The sequence below is a fragment of the Mesocricetus auratus genome, unplaced genomic scaffold (genome assembly GCF_017639785.1).
Source record: "Mesocricetus auratus isolate SY011 unplaced genomic scaffold, BCM_Maur_2.0 Super-Scaffold_100013, whole genome shotgun sequence".
In the NCBI taxonomy this organism is placed as follows: Eukaryota; Metazoa; Chordata; class Mammalia; order Rodentia; family Cricetidae; genus Mesocricetus; species Mesocricetus auratus.
The window spans coordinates 37,554,216-37,575,922 of NW_024429196.1; the positions used below are offsets into that span (position 1 = coordinate 37,554,216).

Sequence of the window (21,707 nt, forward strand, 5' to 3'; positions counted from 1 at the left end):
AGTGAGTTCTAGGCCAGTCTGAACCACAGAATGAGACCTTGTCTTAAAAAGGAAGAGAAAGAAGGGGGAAGCTAAGATAGAATAAAGAAGAGAAGAGGGAGAAAAAGAGGGAGTAATGAAAGAAGGAAGGGAAGGAAAGGAAAAGTAATAAAATTCTACCCAACTATAAAAAGTCTGTATTTGGAAGAAAACATCCCAACTCATCAACCAACCATGGGGAGGAAGTGGGGGAGGATAGGGGGTGGACAGATTCCAGGCTTTTGTCATTGATTTCAAACAATCTTTACTATTTGTTTTGTTCTGGGTCTAGCACAGGTTACATTTATACTAAATGGCAACATCTCTTACTCCATCTGTGCCCCTGCCAGCTCAGGGAACAATGATTTATCGAGAACTGAACACAGCATCTATCTGAGTAGTTCAAGTTTGCATTTGATGTTTCATCCACCCACAGAGGCTTCTATTGAACTTGCAGTCAGTTAAGATACCTGGGTCCTTTCCCAAACCCAGAAAGAGCGTGGGTAAAGTAACAAAAGATAAAACCAAGCCAATTATTGTTACTTACTGTTGAGAACAAACTTAAAACAACAGGAAATCCTTGACATTTCCGCAGCCTTTGCTATGTCAACCCACCTTCTCTTTTCTGTTGGTGATGTTTATAATTTTTCTTGAGTTGCTTCTGGGTTCACAGCCCCCCTTTAAAAAGAAGAGAAAACATAGGTGGGTGGAGTGCAGACCCGATTTTAATTGCTCTTTGAGGTGCTTTAATTTGTTGGTTTTTTATTTTTATAATTGTATACATGGATGGAATACTTGCCCTAATCTTACAAGTATTCAACGTTAACAGAGATTTGTGACTGCTTCCGGAATTTTTCTATAAATATTGAGGCATAAATACTATTTTCGTAAAGCAAATGCAGTTAAACAATAGTAACTATTGTGCAATTTCCTTTTGGGATGTGACTGTGTATTGGATATCATTCTATGTCATCCCACATGGGTCATTATGGTTTGTGAAATGAGCCCCATGGGCTCATGTGTTCGAGCACTTGGTCCCCAGCTGGTACTGTTTGCAGAAAACTTAGGCGGTAGAGTTTCACTTGAAGGCTATAGTGCATTCCCACTTCCAGCTCTGTGGCTCTGCGGCCAGCAAGTCAGATTCCAAGCTACTGCCACCATGCCTTCCCCACCAGGAGAGACTGGTGTTCTAAGAGCCCACAGGGCAGAATGAATCCTTTCTCCTTTTAGTTCCTTCTGTTGGGTACTTTGTCACCAAGATGGGATGAGTAGCCAATACACAGGTCACACTTTGTATAAGCAACACTGTTGCAGTACTGTTTGTTGACTGTCTCTTTGCCTATTGGCCCTTGTGCGGATAGAGACAGGGGTAAGAACAGTGGTGACAGAGTGGAAAGAAGAAGGAATTACAGTTTATCCTGAAGTTTCACAAGACAGGGAGTTTCCAAAGTCCATCTAATCAAAAGTCATGTTCCCCAGTCTGTCCTGGTTTACTCTTCTGCTGCTGTGTTAAGATCATAACTAGAAGAAGCTCAGGAAGAAAGGGTTTATTTGATCACAGTCCATCACTAAGGGAAGCCAGACCAGGAACTATGAAGGAACGCTGCTTAGTGACTTGTTCCCTGGCTCATGTTATCTAGTCTTTTTATATAACTCATGCCTATCTGCTTAGGAATGGCACCACCCACAGTGGGCTGGGCCCTCCTGCATCAATTTGCAATCAAGAAAATGCCCCACAGACATGCCTACAGAGCTTCTCTCCTCCCAAATTGTGTCAACTTAGCAAAGGTTAGCCACCAGAGTCCCCTATGCCTAGATAGCCATTTGAACCAAGAGATTCTATACAAAGAATGTTGCCATTGTTTCTGCAGATGACCTTAGCATGTTAGCAAGGCCCTATGCCAGATACTCCCAGAAGTCTCCTCCATTTGCTCAGCCCATCCAGATACCAGCTCCATGTCCTGGGTTCCTTCATTTCCTGTATCTGTGTTAGTCCACCAAAGCTTCTGGACTCTTCATCTCTATCTGACTCTATTCCCTTCGTTTTCCATTTTGGCAAATTTAAATATCTGTAGAGGAGACCTTGTCCTTGTTGTAGTTGTCCAAAATCCACCCTGACTAGGTAGCTAGAAGAATATGCTTGTTCCTATGGGCTTATGGCTAGATGGCATTCACTGTTAAATTGTCTATTCAAAAAGATCTTTATTCATTACTGTCCTGTTGCCATGATAAATACCATGATCAAGGCAACTTATAGAAGGCGACTTCTTTGGGAATGTGGTTCCAGCGTGATAACAGTCCATTATAGCAGCAAGCAGTAGGCATGGCAGCAGGAACAGAAGCTGAGTTCACGTCTTGACTTGCAAATGCAAAGCTGAAAGCAAACAAGAAATGACACGAGAGGCTGTTAATCGCATAGCCTGCTCTCAGTGACATACTTTCTGTAGCAGAACTGTACCTCCCATCCCTTTCCCAATGGTGCCACCAACTTACCACCAAGTTTTCAAATTCCTGAGACTACGGGGATTACCTCTTTGTTGAAACCACCACGCCATCTCCATTTGCACCAATTGCTTTATTTGGACAATGTCTGAGATAGACATAGTAGGTTATTTGCTTCTTTGTTTAGTTCTTCGATAATGGGATTTTGTTTAGGCTTTTATAAAGTGTAAAATATAGGTAGGTGAAATGCAGGAAGTCAGAAGACAAAGAACTGAGAATAATGCCATAAGAGGAGGAAGAAAGGGAAGAGGTCAAAGACCTGTACCTAGCCTCACAAGATGTTTAAGAGGGGAGTTTCTGAGAAAAGCATCTGCATGTGACTTCTGTGGCTGTGTGGATGTTATAGAGCACTCTCACAGAAGCCCAGATGGCCAACATCAATTGTTCAGCATACTTTTTTTGTGCAGCCAAAAGACCCAGTGACCATAATATATATGAGTCTGCTGCTATGTAACATGGTGTACTGTTTCACAGTGCACTGTTTGTCCTATAAGTAGAAGTACACTCTAGAATAACAAAAAAAATCATGGAGTAGGAACACTGCCATTTACTATCAAGTGTAATATGTAGTATGCAATTGTATGTTCTACTCTTAACATTATTGATAGCACAGTTACATTATTTACAACAGAATCACTACAACACACCAGTAATGTGTTAGGCTAAGATGATAAAATGACTATTGTATTACTAGGATATAGGAATCTTTTATCTCTCTTATGATCTCATTGGGCCACCATAGGATATATGATCCATTGTTGGCTAGACTGTTATTAAGTGGTACATATATGTATTTTTTAAGTTTGACTAGAACATGGGTAGTAACTAGAATAGTCCCTTAAAAACATCCTTGGAGGTGAAGAGGATAGAGGGAAGGAAGTGGGCCTGAGTGACATTTGGAAGGCAGAAGATATGGATAAGTTTTGATAGATTCTATGGAGGTGCAGGAAAACAGTGGAAGGTCTCAAGGCTTCCTTCTAAATTCCTAACATGTCCAGTGGGTAGACACATCATTCTCTGAGATGACACAGGGAAAAGAGCTCACACGGAAGTATGCAGGAGGGTTGATGGAGACAGAGAATGGTGATTGTAGACATCTTCAACAGTTGCACGCTGTGTTGAGGAACCTGTTCATTCCCAATGAGCAAGCACATGAAGGGAGTATTTTCTCATCTGTGACACAAAACCCGAGAAAAGTGACTTAAGGGAAGAAGGGCTTATTTGGGCTCATGATTTAAAAGTGAAGTTCAGCACAGGGAAGGCATGACAGTGTGGCTCATGCTTGTGGCAGTGGGAACATGAGGCTACCTGTTCACACCTTAGCAGACCAGAAAGCAGAAAGTGCACCAGAGGCTTAGCTGGGAATACAAACTTCAATGTTCACCCCTACAAATCCACTTCCTCCTGGTAGGCCCAACTTACTAAAGATTCTACAATTTCCCAAAACAAACACTACCATCTGAGGATCATGTGTTCAAACATGAAACTCTGGTGGTATTTCATATCCAAGCCATGACTAGCCCAGTTTTAGCCAGGAGAACAATTGGGCTAGAAGAAAGGATTGATTCAGGAAGTATCTGACCTGGTGGATGAGACTGATCATTGAGTACAGGCTGTTTAGGTATGCCCACATACATGAAATTGCAAGCACAGTGCACACTTGTCACTGGTAGAGAGTAGAAACTGCCATTACTTGTTCTAAGTATAAACAGAATACATGGATCTACTGAGTGTAAGGAAAGCCGTTTCTCTTTAGCAGGAGGTCTGAATTTTTACTTTTCTGTATGAGTGACTGCATGTATGTATGTATGTATGTGTGCTACACATGTGCCTAGTGTCCCCAGAGATAGGAAGGGGGCGTTAGATCCCCCTCAAACTGGAGTTACAGATGGTTGGGTGCTGTCAACTGAACCTAGGTCCTCTACAAAAGCAGCAAGTGTTCTTAACGACTGAGCCATCTCTCTAGCCCCTGTTTCTGGTTTGGTGGAATTGCTTGACAGAGGATCTTAGATATACAAAACTAGCTTCAAAATACATATGTAGCTGAGGATAACCTTGAACTCTTGATACCCCTGCCTCCACCTCCTGAGTCCTGGGATTACAGGCATTGTGTCACCACATCCAGTTTTGAAGTGTTGGGAATCAAGCCCGGGGCTTCCTGCATGCCAGGCAAGCACTGTACTACTCCCTGAGCCGTGCCCCAGATCTCTACTTAGTCTTCTTTTCTAGCTTTATTCCTAATCTGGCATTGAGTAACAGATTTTCACTGTCCCTCTTTCATTTGTATACAGATATGCTGGCTCTCTGGAAAGTAATAAAATTGTTAGCAACTTTTATTTCCTTTTTCCAAGAGAAAACTTCAAGCACATCTTTCAAATATCAGTTACACTGTGTGTTGCTTTCTGAGTCTCTCTTTAAGAGCCTGAGATTCTAAATGGAAAGAAGCTGGGCAGTAAAGGAAGCCTGAAGAACACTTACTGCACGGCAATTAAGGGTCTGCTGGGGAGATCCGGCAATGATAAACAGATAAGATGATTCAGGTTTGTAGTAGTTGTCCTAGTGACAGAAAGTCATGTTCCGAGTCCCCCTATAGTTCAATCCTTAAGACAGTTCAACTGAAAATATGACAAATGCTCAGAAGTAAAAGGTCTGATAGAATCTGAGGACTCTTCTAGCAGTGGACGGGTACATTCCCATTTGAAATCTTACTTTATTTTTAAGAATAAAATCATACTTTATTTTATGTATAGCAATATAATTTGTATATTAAATAATTCTATAATAAGATGGTAGGATATATCTTAAAACAGAAGAAAAAAATAAAAATTCAGGTTACAAAGCTCCTCCTCTAATAACAGATTTTTTAAAATCACTGTTTCTAAGTGGGTCAAAGTGACAAATATATCCAGTGACTAGTCATGTCTAATTCCTGTTGCATTAACAGCTGGTAGAATTAAAAAGAACATCCAACTCCCAGTCACTGCTTCAAAGGATAACACTTGTTGGGCTCTTTCAGAAACTTCAAAATGATTCTAACTACTTCAATATACAGAAAGTTGAATTCATAGCCCCAGCATAGGGAATGGGAAGGAGGAGGAAGCAATGCAGAGTCAAAACTAGAAAAAATGCTCACCCAATGTCCTTTTCCATGACCCATGTGTACTTTTCCCTGCACCTGCCCTTCCCCATCACCTGCTATCACCCTCCCGAAGAGTTCTTTCTAAATTGTGTTTTATCCACATCTGCAGTGTTTTATACAGCATAGGCTAGGATCCACATATGAGGGAGTACACGCGGTGCTTTCCTTTCTGGGTTTGGGTCACCTTGTTGAATATTATACTTTGCACTTCACCGAAAAAGCACTTTGTGCTTGGGGGAACTGTCTAAGGTCCAAAGTTCTTCAAGAGCCAAGCATCCTATTTTTGCTATCCACCAATTTTCAGTGTTAGAAAGCAAAATATTTGCTACTTTTCCTGTCTCTGGGACAAAACACCTACAGAAACAATTTAGGGAAAAGATTTATTTTAGTCCACAGTTTCAAAGCAGAGAAGATGTAGCTGCACTCATGGCAGGAGGAGTGACTCAGTAGATATGGCACAGGAATTCCGGGGTTGCTACCCCCCCCCAAGGGGACCAGGAAGAAGAGAAAGATCCTGCTGTAACTGGGACCAAGCAGCGCCCCCAAACAGTACCACAATCTGAGGGCCAAGTGAGCCTGTGCAGGATGTTTCACACTGAAAACATGGCAGAGCTGTAACTTCTAGGTTATATCCGGAATCTTCGGACTCTGTCACTGTGAAGATAAAGATCCTGAGATTGAGTGCTTAAGGTGCCTCCTCAGCTCTAGCCATTATCAGGGGTTGGAGAGGCAGGATGTGGTGGCAGAAGAGAACTGACATCTCAGCCAAGCTGACTCAGGCTCTGGTCCTTCTGGTCTGATTTCAGACAGCTTTTGGTACCACTCTGGGCTAGACATGCAGAAAATGAAAATCCAGGCTTGACAATCTCTAATGCTATTTGAAGTGCAAGCATTTTATGAGGATTAACATTATCTGAACTTTTCTAAAACTCATTCATTCATTTTGTGTGTGTGTGTGTGAGAGAGAGAGAGAGACAGACAGACAGACACAGAGAGAGAAAGAGACAGACAGATAGACACACACAGAGACAGACAGACAGACAGAGAGAACACATGCGGAAGTCAGAGGAAAACTTTTTGGGGATTGGTTCTCTCCTTCTATCGTATGGGTTCCGGGGATCAAAGTGAGGTTGTCAAGCTTATCTGTGAGTGCCTTTACTCACTGAGCCACTCACCAATCCAAACATGATCCTTAACCCAAAAGAGTGTGTGTGTGTGTGTGTGTGTGTGTGTGTGTGTGTGTGTGTGTGTGTGTGTGGTGTGGAGGCCAGAGGACAATTGTGTGAATCGATTCTCTCTTCCTAACATGTGCGTCCTGGAAATCAGACTCAGGTCCATCTGACTTGGCAGCAAATATTTTTACAGCTATCAGTACAGCCCCCCACCTACTTTTGAGATTCATACTTTGCAAATATTTCTCCTATTTGCTGGCTTAACTTCTCTGTGCCTTTTACAGAACAAAGGTGCTTAAATCTTAATGAAACCCAACTTCTATTTTTTCTTCAGTTGTTTGCAATTGTGATGACCTATCTAAAAAATCAATATAACCTAGATTTTCTCCTACTTTATCTTCTAGGAGTTTTACAGTTTAATACTTTATTCTTAAATGTTTGCTACATTTCATTCTTGTTAACATTCAGTATGATCTCCCATATTAATTATTTGTTAGCATTTTATACTCTGTGTTGCTCTCTGGAAATCAGGCTTTTTATCTCATTTTCAGTCTGGCATGATTTTTCATTACTTTCCTGTTGCTATTTCTTTGGTAGGAAGCTACTATAGCATCTGCATTGTTGGCTGCCACTGGTGGTGGTGACTTCTTCAGTCATTAGCATATTATGCAATTAGTAAGTGATTACATTTTCCTCATTTACAAATGAGAAGAGCTCAGGCCCTGAGAGCAATGCACTCACTCAGTGTGTGTCTGACTCCAGGAAGCCAGCACAGCTGAGAAGCTGTGAAGACTCATCCAGGGTCCCTGGGATGCAGCCCTCAAAGAAAGCACAGTGTTCCCAGAGAGTTTGCGCTGGTCTTATGCTATTAATGAAGCTGCCCTCAGCCTTTTTCAGACTAACACATATGGTGACAGGTGGAGGGACTACAAATAGCCTTGGCCTGAGAATGGAAAAAATGATAAGCCATGGCCAAGCCTTCAAAGTGACTTCGTGACAGGAATGCAAGAGGCAGACATGGGGCTGCAGAGCAGCAGGCGTCCCGTGGAGCAGAGAGTCCTTTGGGCTGCACCCACCCTCAGGTCTTCCCACCACTGAGATAGACAGTCCCAAGATGTGAGTTATGGGGTGCTGAGTCCAGTGTGTCTCGTGAATATACTCCTTCCCAGTAATACGTTCCTAAGTCCGTATGGTTCCACCCAAACTGGCCACTCTGTCTGTGTAGAGGGGGTGCACGCCTGTGTGGAGGCACTCATGCATGTTGCTCCTCAGATGCCATCCACCTTTCTTTTTCTTCCTTTCTTTTTGTTTTTGTTTGTTTTTTTGAGACAGGGTTTCTCTGTGTGCCTTTGAAGGCTGTCCTGGAACTAGGTCATGTAGACCAGGCTGGTCTCGAACTCACAGAGATCTGCCTGCCTCTGCCTCCATAGTGCTGGGATTAAAGGCGTGAGCCACCACTGCTAGACTCTTTCTTTTTTTCTTTTTCTTCGTTTTCCTTTTTGAAACAGGCTCTTACTGTTAGAGTTCACATATTAGGCTAGACTGACAGGCTGGTGAGACCTGAGGAACCATCTGTCCTTTCCTCCTCAGCTCCGGGATTACAAGCACACGCCACCATGCTCAGGTAGCATTTCGTTTTGTCCATTTATTTATGTATTTATTTATTTACTTATTTGTTTGGTGTGTGTGTGTGTTCTGGGGATCAAACTCAGGTGGTCAGGCTTGGTGACAAGTATCTTTCCCACTGAGCTATTTTTCCAGTCCCACCAACTTTTTTAAACATGGGCTTTGGGGGTGGAACTTGTCCTTATACTTGCAAGACAAGTACTACAACTATTTTGTCTCTCCCCATCCTCAAATGAGACACTTTGAACAGGACATTTCCTGGGATAACCAGCCTGACTGCTTTAGAGCTGGGATCTGAGGCTACAGGCCCTGGAGGGGAACAACTCCGTCCACCTGTTAGCCAGCTCATGTTACCTGATGGCTGGGTGAGGAGAACGGAGAGGGGATTTAGGAGTCCTGGGTTTAAATCTCAGCTCCACTTGTCGACTCATTGAACACTTCTGGCATTTGGATTTCCTCATTTTTAAAATTGGGATATGATCTGGCTTTACAGGCAAGGTGACTGTGAGTGAATAACCAATGAAAATGAAACGTCTGATACTGTCTCCTCAGCAGGAAGAAGAGCTGAATACAATCCACCCCTCCTCCTGCCTCACCTTGCTCTAGTGTCCTCATAACTAAGGGCGTCTTTATGTGGTTAGGTCACAGGATACCAAAGCCTGATTCTATTCTGAAGTTCATCACATTAGTTGTTGTCTGTGGCAGGGATTGTCGAACTTGAGCATGTGGTATAATCACTTGGGAAAGAGGAAGCAAGCTTGTTAAAACATAGGTGGAGATCTTCCTGTGTACGTCCAAATATGAGTAAGGGGTCACATGTGTGAGGGGGTACACTTGTGGAGGCCAGAGGTCAACCTCTTGTTTCTCAGGAGCAGACTACAGTTTTGCTATTATTTATTTTTATTAGTGTTCATGTGTATGATGTGGGCATTTAAAGGTCCAAGGAAACTTCTAAAGTTGGGTCTGTCCTTCCACCTCTGTGTGGGTTCTTGGCATTGAACTTAGGTCGTCAGGCTTGCACAGGAGGCCCCACTGAGTCATCTTGGCATTGAACTTAGGTCGTCAGGCTTGCACAGGAGGCCCCACTGAGTCATCTTGCTGGCCATGTCCACACTTGGCTTTTATATATGTGGAGGCTGGAGAGCCAAGCTTGGGTCCTCCTGTTTGTATGGCAAACACCTTACCAGCTGAACCATCATCCAGCCCAAAATTGAGCACTTCTGCCAAGTTCCCAACATGCTCCATACTCCTGTCCTGGAATCTGGCTTTACAGCCAGTAGATCTGGGGAGCAAACTAATCAATGGAGGGATGGCTTTGGGTACTTACTCCTGTTCCAGGCATCCTTTTTGTGTGCAACTGGTGCAAGACCAGAGCTCCCTCCCTTCGTCCCAGTGACACAGGACACTCTGATAACTGACAACCTGAGGTCTTCCTTCCACAGCCAGGGCCTCACTCTATGGCCAGGCTTCTCTGGAACTCACTTTATATCCCAGGTTATACCTTCCTGCCTTTCTCTCCTGAATGCACCCTCCCCCCCATCTCACCCTTAAAATCCTTAGTCAAAGTAAGACATTCCTTATTTTTATTTTTCACTGAGCCCTGGCAATTAGTTAGCTGGTTCTATTGGTAGTTTTAGCCATTAAAACAAAACAAACAACAGCAAAACCACCCTTAAGGTAAGTGAGAAATTGTTATTTTCAAAAGGATCCTTAAACATGACTAAGAACCTTCAAGTTACTTCTTCAAGTTACTTCTACCCAAAGAAACCCACTCCCCCTTTTAGTTACCAGTGCCTTAGCTATCAGCTAACCCACCAGGCCAAGGCCTGGATCAAAAACAGGACAGAAGGACAGAGTATGATCTAGTTCCTCCCTCCCTCCCTCCCACCCTCTCTCTCCCTCTCTCTCCCTCTCCCTCTCCCTCTCTCTCTCTCTACCCCTCAAGTCCCAAACAGGCACATCTTCCTTCAGGTCCTCAGCCAACAATGCATGAGCAGGTTTTCCCAGGATTTCTAGCAGAGATGTCTGTATTTTTAAACAGAATACTCCCAGGAAGAAGCACAGTATTATACTTGAAGGTGGAGGCCTTCCCCCTCTAACTCACTGAATATAGAACACTCTTCACCCAGCTGCTCTGCTGCCCTGCCCCAATCCTGTCCTTAAGAGGTTAGAGCCTCAGTGCTTAACCTGGAAACACACCAAGGAAGACTCTCGCAGCACAGCTAAGCTGACGTGAGCAGTCAAGATTGGAGACTCTTACCAACAATCTGAAGACATCCATATCTTTTTTTAGGATGGGTTTTCCTACCCTGGCACTCCTCTCTGGCTTGCTTTCCCTTCAGTCAGAGCTGATAATAGCGCTTGGTTTTATATAGCCCTGGGGTTGTGAGTGTCGACAGCATTGGGAAATATGAACCCCAAAAGCATTTGTATAGCTTCTTCCCAGTGCTTGACATTTCACATATGGAAACAGGCAACCTAGACAAGCTTTACCAGAAGGATATAAAGGACAGGAAATGCATGAGCCATTACCCAAGGTAACATTTATTAGATGTGTTGTTCTTTTGTAAAAGTTTAAAAATTAGGAAAGGCCAAGGTGCGAGATGGAACCGGGACCAACACGATGGAGCACAAGCCATAGAGAGTACATGAACCATGGTTTATCACAGCGGCGGGAGAGCAAGAGGGGGGAGGCAGACATGAGAAACGAGAAGAGGGGGGGTAGAGAGAAAAAGACTTAAGAGTATGGAGAGTGTAAGAGAGTGGAGAGAGTGGAGAGAGTGGAGAGAGAGAAGAGAGTGGAGAGAGCCACCACGAGGAGTTGATCATGTTAAAGGGGAAGCTTGCACATGCGTACTGAGTCATTGCAGTCCCATAACCAGCGATGTATCCATGACACAGTGGCATGCCACTGTGCGTGCCCCGCCTGTTGCCAGGGGGTGGGGTCAGTATGATGCCGGAAGCTCCAACAAGATGTAACAACAACAACAACAAAATCCGATGTGATAGGCAAGGGTCACTAGGACAAACTCACTGAGAGCTAGTGAGTCGGCTAGTATGGGGGATCCTGGTTCTTCCTAGTCAAGACTGCCAGAATGATGGTTTCACAAGACTAGAGAGGAAAAAATGTTAACTTTCACCCACCACGGAGAAACCACTAGAAAAGTAACAAGTGATAGAACCCTCTCCTCACAGTTCCACGGTTTGCAACCAGGAGACAGTAACTAGAATAGGAGACCCCTTCCTTGGCATGCTTCACAGCCACAAGCCAGAAAGTTGTCATCATCCTGGTATAAATCTGTAAAGTCCCTGAAGCAAATGGTGTGCTTTGGGGCCAGGGAGCCCTAAAGAGAGGCTGTGGTCCCTAGGGACATGATGCAAATAGTGTGCCCCGGGGGCTGGGCAGCCCTAAAGAGAGGCTGCAGTCCCTAAGGACCTACAATTGGAGGATCTTAGGCAGATCTGTCACAGAGCTTCTGTCTCCTTTCTAAAAGCTACTACAGGTCATTGTCAAGAATTAACACATGTTGGGGCTGGAGAGATGGCTCAGCTATTAAAACCACTTGTTACTCTTCCAGAGGACCTGGTTTTAATTCCCAGTAACCACATGGTGGCTCACAACCATCTGTAATCTCTCTCTCTCTCTCTCTCTCTCTCTCTCTCTCTCTCTCTCTCTCTCTCTCTCTCTCTCTCTCTCTTTCTCTCTCTCACACACACACACACACACACAAACATATTGCATGTTCATCTTGACAGGACTATGGAAGGACTCCATAAGCCAAGAATTGACATGGCAGCAGGAGCATGGGGTGGCAGAGAAATAAATGCTGGTGTCAGCTGTGAGGAGCCGCCCTCGCTATCGCTATTGCCGTTAGAAGATGGCGCTGACATCCACTGTCAGTTGGAGTTAACTGTCGCTGTCAGTTGGAGTTAACTGTCGCTGTCAGTTGGAGTTAACTGTCGCTGTCAGTTGGAGTTAACTGTCGCTGTCAGTTAGAGTTAACTGTCGCTGTCAGTTGGAGTTAACCGTTTAAACTGTGCCTCTCCCGTGACGTCATCTGGGGTGATGTGCAAACCACCAATCCCGGCTCTACACATCTCACTCGGAGCTCCTAGGCTTATATAAGGGGCTGGGTTTCTTAGCTTGGGGTCTCCCTCTAAGAAGCTGATCATCTATCTCTCAAGATGCATTAAAGCTTTACTGCAGAAGGATCCGAGTGTTCTGCGTCGTTCTTGCTGGCGAGACGGTAGCGCGGGACATCTGGTGCCGAAACCCGGGAACTCTTCAACATCGCCGGCGCCGCGGGAGACCCCTCGGAAAACGGGGCGGATTCAGAACTGCAGGGACGTAGGTTCAGAGAGGTATGCTTTATCCTGAACAACCCTTTCTCGACTTTGGCCTTAGTTTGTCATCACCGTGGGACGGGTCAGTGGAGGCTTTGGTGCTAGTCCTGTTTGTCCTTCTCCTTCATCGTGGCTGGTGCTGACAGAACGGCGCTGTCCGTCTGGCGCTGTCCATCTGGCGCTGTCCATCTGGCGCTGTCAGTCTGGTGCTGTCAGTCTGGTGCTGTCAGTCTGGTGCTGTCAGTCTGGTGCTGTCAGTCTGGTAACGGAGTTGAGCGCGTTTTTTAGATAAGCTGTCAGCGCGATGGGGTCGTCACAGTCAGTGGTTACAGCCTTACAGACTGTGCTAAAACAAAGAGATCTTAAAATTGCACCACGAACACTTCAAAATTTTGTGAAGGAGGTAGATAGAGTGGCACCATGGTATGCTTGTTCCGGGTCCCTCACTGTGGCCTCATGGAACAAGCTAGGTAAAGAACTAGACAGGAAGCATGCAGAAGGAGATCTCTGCTTAGGTACCAAAGCCATTTGGAAGCTAGTTAAAAACTGCTTGGAGGATGAGGCCTGTCACCCTGCTATAATAGAAAGTCAGGGAACCTTAGAGGAAGTTCAGGATAGCATGTCAGAAACTGAACGGAGTGAGAGAATGGGAGCTCGCAAAAGAAAAGACATGTCTAAGAAAAAAGGCCCTCCCCAGGAAGTTAAGAAAGGGGGAGAGAAAGAAGGGAGTTATCATTCACCCCTTAACAAATCTAAGAAAAAGAAAAAGCCAGAATCTAGTCTATACCCTGCAGTAGAGCTAGAAGCCTTGGAGCTAGATAATTCTGATTCTGACACTCTGGATTCTAGCGAAGAAGGTGGTCTAGAGGAGGAGGTGGCACGGTATGAGGAAAAAGATATCACCCTGATAGACACCGGCCACTGAAAACAAAAATGAATGTGAGGCCACCGCCTATAAATCCGGCGGGCTCACGCCTCTCAGCGCCTCCGCCATATGAGCTTCGGCTGAATACTGGTACTGACTCCTTTTTACCTTTAGAGGAACGGAGAAAAATACAAATGGCTTTTCCAGTATTCGAGAATGTGGAAGGCGGAAGAGTACATACCCCCGTAGATTACAATCAAATTAAAGAATTGGCCGAATCCGTTCGTAATTATGGGGTCAATGCTAACTTTACCACATTACAGGTGGAAAGGCTTGCTAATTTTGCCATGACTCCCACTGACTGGCAAACGACAGTGAAAGCAGTGCTTCCCAACATGGGACAATACATGGAATGGAAGGCGCTCTGGTATGATGCAGCCCAGGCACAAGCTAGAGTTAATGCCACGGCTGAAGATGAGAATCAGAGGCAGTGGACATTTGAAATGCTGACAGGTCAGGGTCAACATGCCCTTAATCAAACCAACTACATCTGGGGCGTCTATGGTCAGGTGTCGGCCGCCGCTATTAAAGCATGGAAGGCCCTCACAAAAGGGGAGAGTCCAGTGGACACCTTACAAAGATTGTCCAAGGACCCCAAGAGCCATTTTCAGACTTTGTGGCCAGAATGACAGAGGCCGCCAGTCGCATCTTTGGTGATTCAGAACAAGCTATGCCCCTGATTGAGCAACTTGTCTATGAACAAGCAACCCAGGAATGTCGAGCGGCTATCGCCCTCGCAAAAGCAAAGGTTTACAAGATTGGCTCAGAGTGTGCAGGGAGCTGGGGGACCCCTAACCAATGCAGGACTAGCTGCCGCCATTTTACAAACGCACAGGTATAGAGATTTATCTAATCGAAAAGCTTGTTTTAATTGTGGGAGAATGGGGCACCTTAAGAAAGATTGTCAAGCCCCTGAAAGAACAAGAGAATCGAAGCTTTGCTATCGTTGTGGTAAAGGTTATCATAGGGCTAGCGAATGCAGGTCAGTCCGGGATGTAAAAGGGAGGCTTCTGCCCCCTATTGAAGAATCCAAGGTACCCCAATCAAAAACGGGTCACGGGGCCCATGGTCCCAGGGCCCTCAGAAATATGGGAACCAATTTCAGAAAAGCAATCAAGAGGAAGTAGAGGTTTCCGAGGAACCTCCGGAATGGACTTGCGTGCCGCCTCCGACTTCTTACTCATGCCCCAAATGAATGTTCAACCGGTCCCAGTCCATTCCCTGGACCTTTGCCCCCTGCCACCATTGGGCTTATTCTGGGCCGTGGCTCCTTAACTTTACAGGGACTCATTATATATCCTGGGATTGTTGACCCATATCATAAAGAGGAGATTCAAGTTCTCTGTTCTAGCCCTCGGGGTGTATTTTCTATAAAGCAGGGAGATAGAATTGCACAACTGGTGTTGCTGCCCTCCCTCGGGGATGGAGAAACCTACACTTTACAAAAAAGGGCTATGGGATCTTCTGGAAGTGATTCAGCCTATCTGGCTATACCCCTAAATGAGAGACCTACAATAAAATTGTTAATTAATGGAAAAGAATTTGAAGGGATAATGGATTCGGGAGCAGACAAAAGCATTATTTCACTCCATTGGTGGCCGAAGTCTTGGCCCACTGTTGTTTCATCTCATTCTCTACAAGGTCTTGGATACCAGTCCTCTCCTGCCATCAGTGCCTCAGCCTTAACCTGGCGGGATGCTGAAGGCAAACAGGGATGTTTTACCCCCTATGTGTTGCCACTCCCTGTAAATTTATGGGGACGAGATGTGTTACAAGCCATGGGCATGACCCTAACTAATGAATACTCCCCCAGGCATCAGCCATTATGGCAAAGATGGGGTATACAAATGGTAGAGGCTTGGGTAGGCAAGAACAAGGCAGAATAAAACCCATTACACAACACGGAAATCGGGGTAGAAAAGGACTGGGTTTTATTTAGGGGCCGTTGAGGCTTCACGACCCATACCATGGAAAACAGAGGAGCCGTTATGGGTCTCTCAATGGCCTCTATCCTCTGAAAAATTAGAGGCTGTCACAAGATTAGTGCAAGAACAGGAACGGCTGGGGCATCTAGAGCCTTCTACCTCCCCATGGAATACACCAATTTTTGTTATTAAGAAGAAATCTGGGAAGTGGAGATTACTCCACGACCTGCGGGCCATTAACAATCAGATGCATCTTTTTGGCCCTGTTCAAAGAGGCCTTCCTTTGCTTTCTGCACTTCCTCAAGATTGGAAGCTTATTATTATAGATATTAAGGATTGTTTCTTCTCTATTCCACTTTACCCACGGGATAGACCAAGGTTTGCCTTCACTATCCCTTCTCTTAATCATATGGAACCAGACAAGAGATTTCAGTGGAAGGTACTGCCGCAAGGCATGGCCAATAGCCCAACAATATGTCAGCTATATGTGCAGGAGGCTTTGGAGCCAATTAGGAAGCAATTTACATCTTTAATCGTTATCCATTATATGGACGATATTCTTATTTGTCACAAAGAGTTAGATGTTTTACAAAAGGCTTTTCCCATGCTGGTGGCTGAATTAAAACAGTGGGGATTAGAGATTGCCTCAGAAAAGGTTCAAATTGCAGATACAGGCCTCTTTTTGGGCTCAAAGATTACTCCCAAAAATATAGTTCCTCAGAAAATAGAAATTCGCAAAGACCACTTACAAACATTAAATGATTTTCAGAAACTTCTGGGAGATATAAATTGGTTGAGGCCCTTTTTAAAAATTCCATCTGCTGATCTAAAACCCTCTTCGATCTCCTGGAGGGTGAGCCTCATATCTCCTCACCCAGAAAATTTACCCCTGCCGCCCACCGAGCCTTACAGATGGTGGAAGAGGCCTTACAGGAAGCACAATTACAACGAATTGAGGAGTCACTACCTTTTAATCTGTGTGTTTTTAAGACAGCTCAATTGCCAACTGCAGTCCTGTGGCAACATGGACCATTACTTTGGATTCATCCAAATGCTTCCCCTGCTAAGATTATTGACTGGTACCCTGATGCTGTTGCACAGCTCGCGCTTCGCGGAATAAAAGCAGCTGTTACACATTTTGGCAGGGATCCTGATTCCTTGATTGTGCCTTATACTGCTGCACAAGTTCAGACCTTGGCAGCCACATCTAGTGATTGGGCAGTTTTAGTTACTTCCTTTTCAGGACAAATTGATAATCATTTTCCAAAGCATCCAATTTTACAGTTTGCCCTAAACCAGGCTATAGTGTTTCCACAAGTGACAGCTAAAGACCCACTCCCAGATGGGACTGTGGTGTACACTGATGGATCAAAAACTGGTATGGGAGCTTATGTGGTCAAGGATAGGGTTATATCTAAACAATATAATGAAACTTCACCTCAAGTTGTAGAATGTCTGATAGTACTGGAGGTTCTTGAGGCTTTTCCAGGACCCCTCAATATTGTATCAGATTCCTCTTATGTGGTTAATGCAGTTAATCTCCTTGAGATAGCTGGAATAATAAGATCCTCCAGCAGAGTTGCTAACATCTTTCAGAAGATACAAGCTGCCTTGTTAAATAGGAGATTTCCTGTTTTCATTACCCATGTCCGAGCACATTCTGGACTCCCAGGTCCCATGTCCTTAGGGAATGACTTAGCGGACAAGGCTACAAAGCTGGTGGCCGCTGCCTTGTCTACCCATGCACAAGCAGCAAAAGAATTCCATAAGCGCTTTCATGTGACGGCTGAGACCTTGCGCCGTCGTTTTGCTCTATCCAGGAAAGAGGCTAGGGAAATTGTTACTCAATGCCAGAATTGCTGCGAATTCTTACCTACTCCCCACATGGGAATAAACCCACGTGGCATTAGACCATTGCAGATGTGGCAGATGGATGTTACTCATATTCCCTCTTTTGGAAGGCTTCAATATGTTCATGTTTCTGTTGACACCTGTTCTGGCGTAATGTTTGCCACACCCCTAACAGGGGAAAAGGCCTCATATGTGATTCAACATTGCCTTGAGGCCTGGAGTGCTTGGGGAAAACCCAGAATTTTAAAAACAGACAATGGACCAGCATATACCTCTCAAAAATTCCGACAGTTTTGTCGGCAAATGGATGTTACCCATCTAACTGGCCTACCTTATAACCCTCAAGGACAGGGCATTGTGGAACGTGCCCATCGTACACTCAAATCATATCTGATTAAACAAAAGGGGAGTATTGAGGATGTTCTACCCTCGGTACCAAGAGTTGCTGTATCCATGGCACTTTTTACCCTTAATTTCTTGAACTGTGATGCCCAAGGCCACACTGCGGCTGATCGCCACAGTTTAGAGCCTGATAGGCCAAAAGAAATGGTAAAATGGAAAGATGTCTTGACTGATCTCTGGAAAGGCCCGGATCCTATTCTTATAAGATCCAGGGGAGCTGTGTGTGTTTTTCCACAGGAGGAAGAAAACCCCCTGTGGATCCCTGAAAGACTCACTCGAAGAGCTCCTTCACAACTCCAGAATAAGAAGGATGGAGGCCAAGTGGGTGATGAAGACTCTCCTACTCGGGATGATGGTTCCTAGTATGATGGGAGAGTTACGGTGGGCCATCATGTCTACCTTCCCCCTACCGATGCCAGTGATGCAGAATGCCCAGGTGTTCCCTAGATTTTTCACAAATAATAGAGAGTTGGGGCTTGCCTTTTTGCCTTTAGATCCTCAGATACAGAGTTTTCAGGATGAGAGAACCTTGTCATTAGTAGGAAGCTTGTGCTTTACTGTGATTTCTTCATTAAAGGATAATTTTATTCATATGGATCCAGAAAGATCTAATGCTAATCCTTTTGAATTAATGGAAGCTGTACTGATCTTTCTCCTATGATAGTGAGAAGGGACAGATTACTTTTGATTGGAAAGGGGCATTAGGCAACAGTCTGAGTGAGGGACAGAGCTCTGGATCATCTGATTGGTCCTCCTCCAATGTTAAGTATACCCCTTTTAAGAGAACTAATTATTCAGCTGCCCTTTATTTGGGTTGTGAGTAATGATACCTTAGGTAAGAATCAGAAAGAAATAAATTGTTCTGCTTAGAATTGTTTTTATGCATTATGCTGGGATGCTATTAAGCACCCTTTTGCTTTGGTAATGCGCATGCCTCGATTTATTCCAGCTCCTGTTGAGGCGCCAAGTAATTTGAGTTTGTTTAGGGAAAAGCGAGATTTTTGGGATCTCTGCTATTATTGTGGGCCTGATAGCCACCGCCGCGGTTACTGCTTCGGTTACCGCTCGGCCCTTGCACTTTCTGCCACTGTGCAGACAACTCAAACCATTAATGAACTATAGGCCACTGTGACCATGGTCCTAGATAAACAGGCCACTGCCAATTCTCAGATACAAGGAGGCCTGATGTTGGTAAACCAACAGATTAATTTGGTTCAGGAACAATTGGATATATTGTGGCAGATGGCCAAATTGGGATGTGAACAAAGTTGCCTGGCCTTTGTGTCACTTAGTACAATATGAGAATTTTACAAGAGCAGCTAACCTGTCAAAAGCTCTGTCTCAACATTTATTACAGAATTGGACTTTTGAGTTTGAGCAGACACTCCGTGAGTTGAGAATGGCGATCCTGCAAGTGAATTCGACGCATCTGGATCTTTCTCTGATGGAAGACCTCTCCCCTGGATTTCATCTGCATTTTCTTATTTTAAGGAATGGGTGGGGGTAGGATCATTTAGCCTAGTTCTCTGCTGTGGAATAGTGTTGATGCTTTGGATGGTGTGTACGCTCAGAGCCCAAACAAAAGGAGAAAGTGGTGGTGGCACAAGCACTTGCTGCCTTAGAACACGGAGCATCCCCTGACATTTGGTTAACCATGTTAAAGCAATAGGTCGCTGGCCTCCCAGCTCTTGCACCCCACGAGGCTAGTCTCATTGCACGGGATAGAGTGGGTAGGCTTCAGCAGCCCAAGGAGTTGCAAGGCTAAGCACTGCACAGGAGAGGTCTGCGGTATAACGACTTTCTCCTGGGAGATAAGTCATCTTGCATGAAGGTTCTATGTCATGATCTCCTTCCCCCAGAAAAAAGACATCGGACTGGTCAGGACTTCCTCTGGGGATAAGACCCTGGAGAGGAGCTTTGTACATGTTCCGAATTTGCACATGGGGATTTGACCTCTATCTCCACTCCAAAGTTGTGGGTGTCCTATTGCTTCAAAAATAAATGAATAGGGGGAGATGTGAGGAGCCGCCTCGCTATCGCTATTGCCGTTAGAAGATGGCGCTGACATCCACTGTCAGTTGGAGTTAACTGTCGCTGTCAGTTGGAGTTAACTGTCGCTGTCAGTTGGAGTTAACTGTCGCTGTCAGTTGGAGTTAACTGTCGCTGTCAGTTGGAGTTAACTGTCGCTGTCAGTTGGAGTTAACCGTTTAAACTGTGCCTCTCCCGTGACGTCATCTGGGGTGATGTGCAAACCACCAATCCCGGCTCTACACATCTCACTCGGAGCTCCTAGGCTTATATAAGGGGCTGGGTTTCTTAGCTTGGGGTCTCCCTCTAAGAAGCTGATCATCTATCTCTCAAGATGCATTAAAGCTTTACTGCAGAAGGATCCGAGTGTTCTGCGTCGTTCTTGCTGGCGAGACGGTAGCGCGGGACTTGGGGTCTCCCTCTAAGAAGCTGATCATCTATCTCTCAAGATGCATTAAAGCTTTACTGCAGAAGGATCCGAGTGTTCTGCGTCGTTCTTGCTGGCGAGACGGTAGCGCGGGACAGTCAGCCTTGTTTTATCTTTTCTTCCCTTTTCATTCAGTCCAGGATCCCAGCTCATGGGTTGGTGCTGCCCACGTTTGAAATAGGTCTTACCTCCTCAGTTAAACATCTCTGGAAATGCTTTCACACACACACATACACAGAGATGTATCTCCTAGGTGACTCCAAGCCCAGTCAAGTTCACAATGAAAATTAACTATTATGAAGAACCAAAATTAGCTGGGCATTGATGGCACATACCTTTAATCTCAGCACTTGGGAGGCAGAGGCAGGTGGATCTCTGTGAGTTCAAGACCAGCTTGATCTACAGAGTGAGTTCCAGGACAGCCTCCAAAGCCACAGAGAAACCCTGTCTTGAAAAACAAAACAACAACAACAACAAAACCTCAAAAAATTATCTTGACTATCTTTAGTTCTCTTAGTAATTACTTGCTCTCAACCTCAGCCACTAAGCTAATGTTTTTATGATTATGCAGAAACACCTTTGGAATGTACTACTTAGCAGGACACTAATTTCCACCAATCTTTTTTTAATGGTTTTGATTTGTGGTTTTGCTTTGAGACAGGGTCTCACTATGTAGCTCTGTCTGACCTGGAACTCACTGTATAGAACAGGCTGGTCTCAAAATCACAGAGATCTGCCTGCTGCTTCCCAAGTACTGGGATTAAAGGCATGCACTACTACATCAATCTAACTTTCATCAATCTTACAGCTAAGAAACCAACCAGATAGCATCTGAAATTTTTAGGAGCAATTGGGGAGAAGTAGGTGTCACAAACCTACAGCTGACATCTGAAGAGAGCCACAGGCTTGTGGGACTAAGCACTTAAGCATCAGTCCTGTGCTAGCTTTGGTTGGCATCTGAACAGCATGGATCTATGGGACACAATAGTCTTTGCTTTTCTTATTGCTGTGACAAAACACTTGAAGGCCTTATTTTGACTCATACAGTCCATCACAGCAAGGGAGTTATGATGCAGGAGCTTGAGGCAGCTGGTCACATTGCTCCTGCAGCCAGGAACCAGACAGAGAGGGATGCTGGTGCTCCACCTGCTTTCTTCTTTTTGTCTTCAGTCCAGAACCCGGCCATGGGAAGGTGCCACTCACAGCTATGAGGGGTCTTCCCACCTGGCTAACCTCACTTAGATAATTCTTCATGGCCTTTCCCAGTGGCTTGTCTCCCAAGTACATCTAGATTCTGTTGAGTTCACCATCAATATTAACTATCACTAGCAGCCAACTGCTATGAACA

At 44.8% G+C, this 21,707-nt stretch overlaps 1 long non-coding RNA gene across 1 annotated transcript in view; it reads right to left on the reverse strand.

Moving 5' to 3' along the window:
- Window positions 1-450: 450 nt before the first annotated feature.
- LOC121143532 overlaps window positions 451-21,707 on the reverse strand; it is a 44,804-nt gene continuing 23,547 nt past the window's right edge. Inside the window, exons 2-3 of the long non-coding RNA XR_005880768.1 lie at window positions 2,255-2,392; window positions 451-696 (exon numbers count right to left, since the gene is read on the reverse strand). This is a non-coding gene — a long non-coding RNA (uncharacterized LOC121143532). The remainder of the gene's footprint in view (window positions 697-2,254; window positions 2,393-21,707) is intronic.